The following is a 7,671-nucleotide window of genomic DNA, read 5'->3' as shown; positions in this document are numbered from 1 at the left end:
CTAAACTATCATTGTGTACAATCAGATGTTAGATACTGCAGAAATAAACGTTACTGTGCTGAAGATTTCTGACTTCAATGACTAAGTTAAACTATCATTGTGTACAATCAAATGTTAGATACTGCAGAAATAAACAAAATGTATTGTTAACCTTCGCGTAACGTTAAGGATGCGCAGTTTATTTATGAAGTGCAACAAGAACCTACACGCAGATGACATCAAAGTACTGCGAGAGCGACTCGAAAGATAATGGACAGCATTCTGATTTCAAATCACTCTCGTGGTATTTTAACGTCATCCGTTTCTCAGTTCCTGCAACTCAGCATTACGTTGAACACCTTGTCAAAAATGATTGAGATGGCCAATCAAATCAAAAAAGGCGAGTGCCACTGGCCAATCACATAACAGAAGACGAGCTTTCCTGTTAACGGAAGCCGAGCGGCGGCCAATCAAATTAACCAATAGGCGGGGTTACCGTCGGAGTAGCAGTTACACCGCGTCAATCAATCACACAGATTTCAAAGGCAGCAGGATGAAAGATAGTAAGTACCTGAACTTAAATATTTAAACTTTTTCAATCATAAAAATGTTTTTGTTTAAATGTCTTACAAACGTATAAAGGGATGCAAACGTTTACGTGATTCGTGTGTAACGTAATGTGTGACAACTAACGTTATATTGATATTAAATTAGCTGTTTTCTATCAGGTTAAGAATAACTGATCATATTATAATGAAGTAATCGAACTTGGTTATCCGGTCTTCCTGATGTTAGAACATTTATATAAAAATCATATTTAAAAATGTATTTCTGTAACGTTTAATTTCCTTTTTTGATGAAAGTGTGTCTGTGTTCATCAAGACATGAAGACTCTGGAGTGGGACAAGAGAAGGATGATGGGGTGTATATTCCAATAGACACATTAAGGTAAATTAAAGGTTGAGGCTCATGTTTGCATCTTTGTGTTTATATATCAAAAGATTGCTCTATATGGCTAAATAGTCACATTGTGATTTCAGTGAAAGCTGATAAATACAGAGGGCTGGACAGTGGTGTCATTCATTAGGTGAGTAAGAACTGACCATAGCCTAACATTACTTTAGTTACCCGAATTGCATTGTTGAATACAAAGGAAAATGGTAAAAATACAAATATTTTGAATATATGGAATACTGTGAAATTATTTTCTGTTAATCATCTGCTGTGTCTGCTTCAGGTAAAGAGGTGGGACAATGATGCTGACAGGACAGGAGGAGGTGACATTCAGGTTAGTGACAGTACTTCAGGGCCACCATTTAATTTAATGTTAATTTAATTGCTTCCAAAATCAATACTTGACAAATCTTTACAATTATATCTGCAAAGCTGAATTTCTCATACCTGTAGGTGGATAAAGTATGACAGCAATTGTGAAGACCTTAGACGTGCAGTATATGGTTCTTCTCTCTTTCATTTATATTGATTTGATGTAATTTTCTTGGTAACTAATAATGGGGATATTCCTAATATAATATATTTTAAATACATGCTTAGAACATATCTCATTTGCTCATTTGCTTTGTATCTAAATGAAAAGTATGTCTTTAAGGCAGGGGTGGGCATCGAGGGCCACAGTCCTGCAGAGTTTAGCTTCAACCTTAATCGAACACACCTGAATGTCATTTCCAAACAGTCCTGAAGACTTCAATTAGATTTTTCAGCTGTGTTTGATTAGGGTTGGAGCTAAACTCTGCAGGGACACTGGCCCTCAGGACCAGGAGTTGCCCACCCCTGCTTTAAGGTCTAAGCCAGTGGTTTTCAATCTTGTCCTAGGGGACCCACTGCCCTGCACATTTTGCATGTCTCCCTTATCTAACACACCTGATTCAGATCATCAGCTCATTAAGGGAGAGATCCATGAACAGAACTGGTTTAGTTTTAGTTTTTAGTTTTATTAGTTTATAATAACGTGGACAGTCCCTTTTAATAAAAAGAGCAGCTTTAGCCTGTACGGCTAATTTCCAGCTGTAGTCCCCGGCCAGAGTGTTAATAGGCATACATCAAACAAAATACATTACAGTTATATTACAACAGAACTAAACAAAAGAGAATAAAATATACAATCCTGCGACACACAATTTAGACAAGCACAGTCAAAAAGCACCAATTACAAAAACATAAAGCCTGTTACATACATGGGAGCAGTACAGATTTCACATATAATTATGCAGGAGCCACATTAAAACACATACATAACCAAACATTAAGGCAGCCAACAAAGATCTAACAGCAGCAGCATGACCATGTCACATCAAATGCACATCACATCTGTCTGATTAATGTGTGCATTTATAATTGACGGATAGCCAGCTTTTAAGATGTGTAGTAAAGACGGAATATGTATGTAGGTCTTTAATTGTGGTGGGCAATGAATTCCAGTTTTGTATTGCTGTAACAGAAAATGATAATTGACCAAATGTGCTTTTCCTAAATGGGATTAAAAGATCACCTCGTGTAGTGCTTCTGGTGATCTGACTGCTATTTTTACGTTGGATTATAAATGAATTAAGAGGAGTAGGAGCCTTATTATGCAGAATTTTATAAACCAGACAGATATTTTTGTATTTAATTACATCTTCCCAGCTTAACAGTTTATGGTCATCAAGAATGATACAATGATGTGAACTGTTAGGCTTCTGGGCCAATACTTTAAGAGTTTTTTTATAAAGAATTGCTATTGGCTTTAGTGATAAGCTATTTATTTGTCCCCAGCTTGTCAGACAATATGTCAGATGTGACACAATCATGGCATCCATAAATAATTTAGCAGCATTAAAAGTAAGTGCATTTCTAATATATCTAAAATTTGCTAATGTAAACTTAACCCTATTGCACACTTTCTTAATATGAGGTTTAAAAGAGAGATTAGAATCAATAATAACACCCAAATACTTAAATTGTGGCACAATACTGATGTTTTGACCTGAGATCATTATATTTGACACAATATTACTTTGTCTCTTTGTGAAAAACATTCCCACTGTTTTATTTACATTTAGTTGAAGACACGAACGATTTAGCCAATTAGTAATGTGATCCATAGCTATGGTCAGTTTGGCAGCAGCCAGATGTTCTGTCTTGGCATGCACATATATTACAGTATCGTCCGCATACATTAATGTACTGATATCTGGACAGACTGATGGCAGATCATTAATATATAAACTAAACAAAAGCGGGCCAAGTATCGAACCTTGTGGTACCCCTGTAGATAGATTAAGAACTGATGAACGATAATTATTAATGGAAACGTATTGAGTTCTACCAGTTAAATATGACTCAATCCATTTGATTGCAGAAGGGGAAAAATTAAAAGTAGATAATTTGGCAATAAGTACCTGATGGTTAACTGTGTCAAAAGCTTTACGCAGGTCTAAAAACACAGCACCAACAACACCTCCCTTGTCAACCATTGCTCGGACAGTTTCTACAAAGAAACAATTGGCAGTTTCTGCAGAGTGATGGGCCCTGAAGCCAAACTGCATCGGATGAAGAGTAAATGGACTATTATTAAGAAAAGAAACAAGTTGCTCTGATACACATTTTTCAGCAACCTTGGAGACCACAGGTAAAATACTGATTGGGCGGTAATTAGATAAAATTAGAGGGTCATTTGACTTAAATATAGGAGATACAATTGCAGTCTTCCAAATAGTTGGGAATATCCCCTGTAATACTGACTGGTTAACAATATGTGTGATAGGGTAGGCTAGATGTTCATTCAGGGATTTAAGCATTTTAGAATCCATTCCATAAATATCTTTTGCTGTTGAGTTTTTAAAAGAATTAATAATTGCCTGAGTTTTAATTTCAGAAATAGGTTGAATGATAAAAGATGGCTTACTTTTATCTATTTCAACAATATCTCCATTTATTGGAGGAAAATTCACTGCAATTTCATTCACAGAATTAATAAAATATTCATTAAAAGCTATAGCTATTTCAGATGGATCTTGTATCAATTTACCATTCAAATTCAGTTCTACCCGGTTTCTAAGCCTATGGCTAATTCCCATCACATTCTTAATCTGTTCCCAGATCAGCTTTGTATTACCCTTTCCCTCATTAATAATTTTTATAAAAAAGTTAGCTTTAGCTTTTCTAATTACTTTGACTACTTGATTACGTAGTGAGGTGAACCTATACCTATCACTATTTAACTTTGTTTTTAATGATCTTTTTAAAGCAAAATCCCTTTCTTTCATCAGATTAAAAATGTCATTATTAAGCCAGGGGAGTGCATTTGTTTTTTTCTTTCCTTTTACCTTTCTAGTAAACTCCTTAACTAAACTTTGTAGCTTGGTTGCAAACATCTTGCTGACTTCGTCTATATTGATCCCGGTAAGAATATCTGACCATTTAGTCTGCTGTACTGCCCTTTGAAAATTATCCATTTCATTCTTTGGGATCCTAAGTTGCTCCACAGATTTATTAGAATGATGAAAACGCTTTTTTGTAAGTTTTCTTGACAGTAATGTCAGATTATGGTCAGACAGTCCAGTAATAAAATTAAACGTTTTTACAATTCGCTCGGGCTTATTACTGAATATTAAATCTATCTGTGTTTGCGATGATGTGGTTATTCTAGTTGGACCTTCCAACAATTGGGTAAAATCTAGACTGTCTGTGATCTGCTTAAGGGGTTTCCTATTAGTCTTATTTAGCCAATTACAATTTAGATCTCCAAGTAATATTACCTCCGTTTTAAAATCACACGCTTGAAGTAGCTTTTTAAAAGTAATATAAAAATCATTATTATTGGAGGGAGGGCGGTATACAACAATGAGCACAAAGGACATTTCAGATGAGAGCACAATATTCAACCCAATACACTCCAAATCATGATCAAAAGGCCAACATATTTGATGACAGTTAATGTGGTCTTTTATATAAATCATAACCCCTCCCCCTCTTCCCTCAGATCTGTCCCGTCTAAAGATATTATACCCGGGTACATGTAATGCGCCCGATGGAGAGTTGTTATGTAACCACGATTCTGACAGGCCTAAAAAGTCTAAATTAGAGTTAGTGAGAAGATGATGTATTTGTTCAGACTTTGGGGTGAGGCTACGAATGTTCATATGCCCTCCAAAAAGACCCCTAGGTTTAAGTTGTTGATCCCAGATCAGTCGAGAATGATTGACAGTTTTAAAAAAGTTCAGTTTGCGATGTTTTATCAGGGCAGGATTTATGATGCTTTTAAATGCATTGTGAGCTGTGCCGTGCAGATTTTCACGCTTACCTTGAGCGCAATGACCAGTTACCGTAACATCATTAGGATCAGAAACGTAGGGCAAGGAAATAGATGTTTGCTCTTTAACGGTGATAGCTCCATTGTTGACAGTACACGTGCCAACAGACGGCCAACCCAGGCTTTCGGCGCTCACCAAGCCCGGCGTCTCAGCCCTCTTTAACTGAGGTCTCAGCTGCCCGCCACCGATAGATCCACCTCCCGGTCGATGTCGGATAAGCCCTAGCCCCCGAGAAGCAGGGATTATACTCCCTGCGTTCTTGCAGCTGGCACCACGGGAAGCTGGACCTGGGCACGGGTGCACATCTCCGGACAGCAACAGGTAAAGTATGATAATAATCCCACTGTCATCCTGGCGTTTGCCCCGGACCACATGATCTCGCTTGTATTGGTCCCGGCCGGCCGCAGTGTTTACAAACGCTTGCATTAATATATGCTTTCCGTAACCGAAATGCTTTATTGGCGTTGTTTTTCTGAAAACGGTTATATCTTGGGTAACTCGCTTTGAGTTTACAGACTCACCCGAATCCGTTAGATTTAAGATAACTCCAAAAACTAAAAGTGCCAGGAGAGCTCCTGACGCACCTGTCCCGCTTGCTCTCGCCATCTTTGTTGTGTCAGTTAAGGGAGACATACAAAATGTGCAGAGCTGTGGGTCCCCTAGGACAAGATTGAAAACCACTGGTCTAAGCTATGTTTCATTTTATTTAGACATTCAGCGCAGACATTTTCATCCAAAGCAACTTAAGGAAGAAAACAGAAGCAGTTCATCCTAAAAGATTCATCTTCTAATTATTTATCTAACTGTTTGTTTTAAAGTATATCATTATGCTTTTAATTACTTTATTATATGGCTTTTGCTTCATAACAATTATTGATTTGCATCTGTTTTCTTTTATATAACAGTGGGCTGCTGTAATGTTTACATCTATGGAAAGAGGAGCTGAGAAGAAAAGAAAGACTGGAAAGCAGTACTTCTTGTTGAGGACAATCCTGAATAGGAACACTTTCTCATACACATAGATTATTATTAGTGTTTGATATTTTTTTCTTTTTCATTTTTATGAATTGTATTGTTTTAATTTTTCGTTTTATTTGAAATTACCTAAGTTAGATTCATGCTAATACTTTAACTGGAACTTGTATCTTTGCTGGCTGGCTGGCTGTAGAGTTGGTTTCACATACACATGAAGTTTCTAATTAACTAACTTTTAAGTTCAGTTTGGTTTAAACTTGTATTTACCCATGGTAATTCATTAAAATTTCTATTCATGCTTATATATTAATTTCAATGAACTTCTGTATTTGTGTATAGCTGGCAATTTGGGCAAGCTACGTTTAACACACAAATGTATGTCACAAAGGTTTTTTTTTATTATCAGTTTGTTCTAAACTTTTGTTTGTTTACTAAGGATGAAATTGCTTTGTAATTTAAGTTGTTGGTAGATTCATGCCAATAATGTATTTGAACAAACTAGTATTTTTGTTTATTGCTGGCAGTTTATACTAGAAGAGTTTTAACACATACAATGTTGTAGTGTTATTGACTTGTGTGCTATTGATTAATAAAAAGGCAAACAATTTGAAAGTAATTTTTCGTGTGATTTATTTATTAATATAATTTGGGCAAGATTAGGCTGAGTTATGGCTCAGTTTTGGAAGTTCTGGTTAAATGCTGGTTTTAATATGGTTGACCTATGGCTGAGAACTGGTACCGATGTTAGAACCTGTTCTGGCCCAGGTTTGGGCCAATTATGGGCTATTATCTGTCAGAGACATGGGCCAGTTGTGGCCTTTGTCCGTAATTCAGAACTGGGCCACTGTAGGGCCGTCATTCTTCGTTGTATGTGGGCCGAGGAAAAACTGGTTGTGTGGGCCGGAACAAAATTGCTATCTGGGGTGTTGATTCTGTGGTGGGCCACCACAAATAAATCAATGTATGGGAAACACTGTCACCTCTTGTTATAAATGTTATAGGGTAAATACCATAAACATACAGAATATTGTTATTTTTATTTTAAAACAACTTATTTCAAAACATCTTTAAAACACTATAATTAAGCCAACACTTAATGTTTATTATCACATAACTTTTATTTAAAATAAAAAGTCATGACAATTTATCATTGTTTTTGCGGCTTGGCTTCCTCTGTTGGTGTTCTTGTCCACTCGGATGATGAGTTGATGTCGTCTCACAAATGCTGTTCTGCATTACATATAAAAAACATAAATGAAAGCCTTCAGTAAATGTTTCTTCACTGTGCCTTGACAGAAACAGAGTTTTCTAAGCCAGTTACGTTAATAATTTTAGGCTTACTTATGTGCTAGCTAACCTGCTACCGTTAGCTGGCAACTTTCTTGAAAAAACATTGTTTGAAATG

The 7,671-nt window shown here is 36.3% G+C and overlaps 1 long non-coding RNA gene across 1 annotated transcript; it reads left to right on the top strand.

Annotated features, from left to right (window-relative positions):
• The first annotated feature begins 807 nt into the window (after positions 1-807).
• On the top strand, positions 808-1,354 carry LOC141280732 (uncharacterized). Its single transcript, XR_012335063.1, has 3 exons — positions 808-927; positions 1,003-1,066; positions 1,217-1,354. It is a non-coding gene; the product is annotated as an uncharacterized lncRNA (long non-coding RNA).
• The last annotated feature ends 6,317 nt before the right edge of the window (positions 1,355-7,671 follow it).

The sequence above is a fragment of the Paramisgurnus dabryanus genome, chromosome 14 (assembly GCF_030506205.2).
Source record: "Paramisgurnus dabryanus chromosome 14, PD_genome_1.1, whole genome shotgun sequence".
NCBI lineage: Eukaryota > Metazoa > Chordata > Actinopteri > Cypriniformes > Cobitidae > Paramisgurnus > Paramisgurnus dabryanus.
Note: the sequence above shows the minus strand (reverse complement) of the source record. Positions and strands in the feature narration are given on the sequence as shown.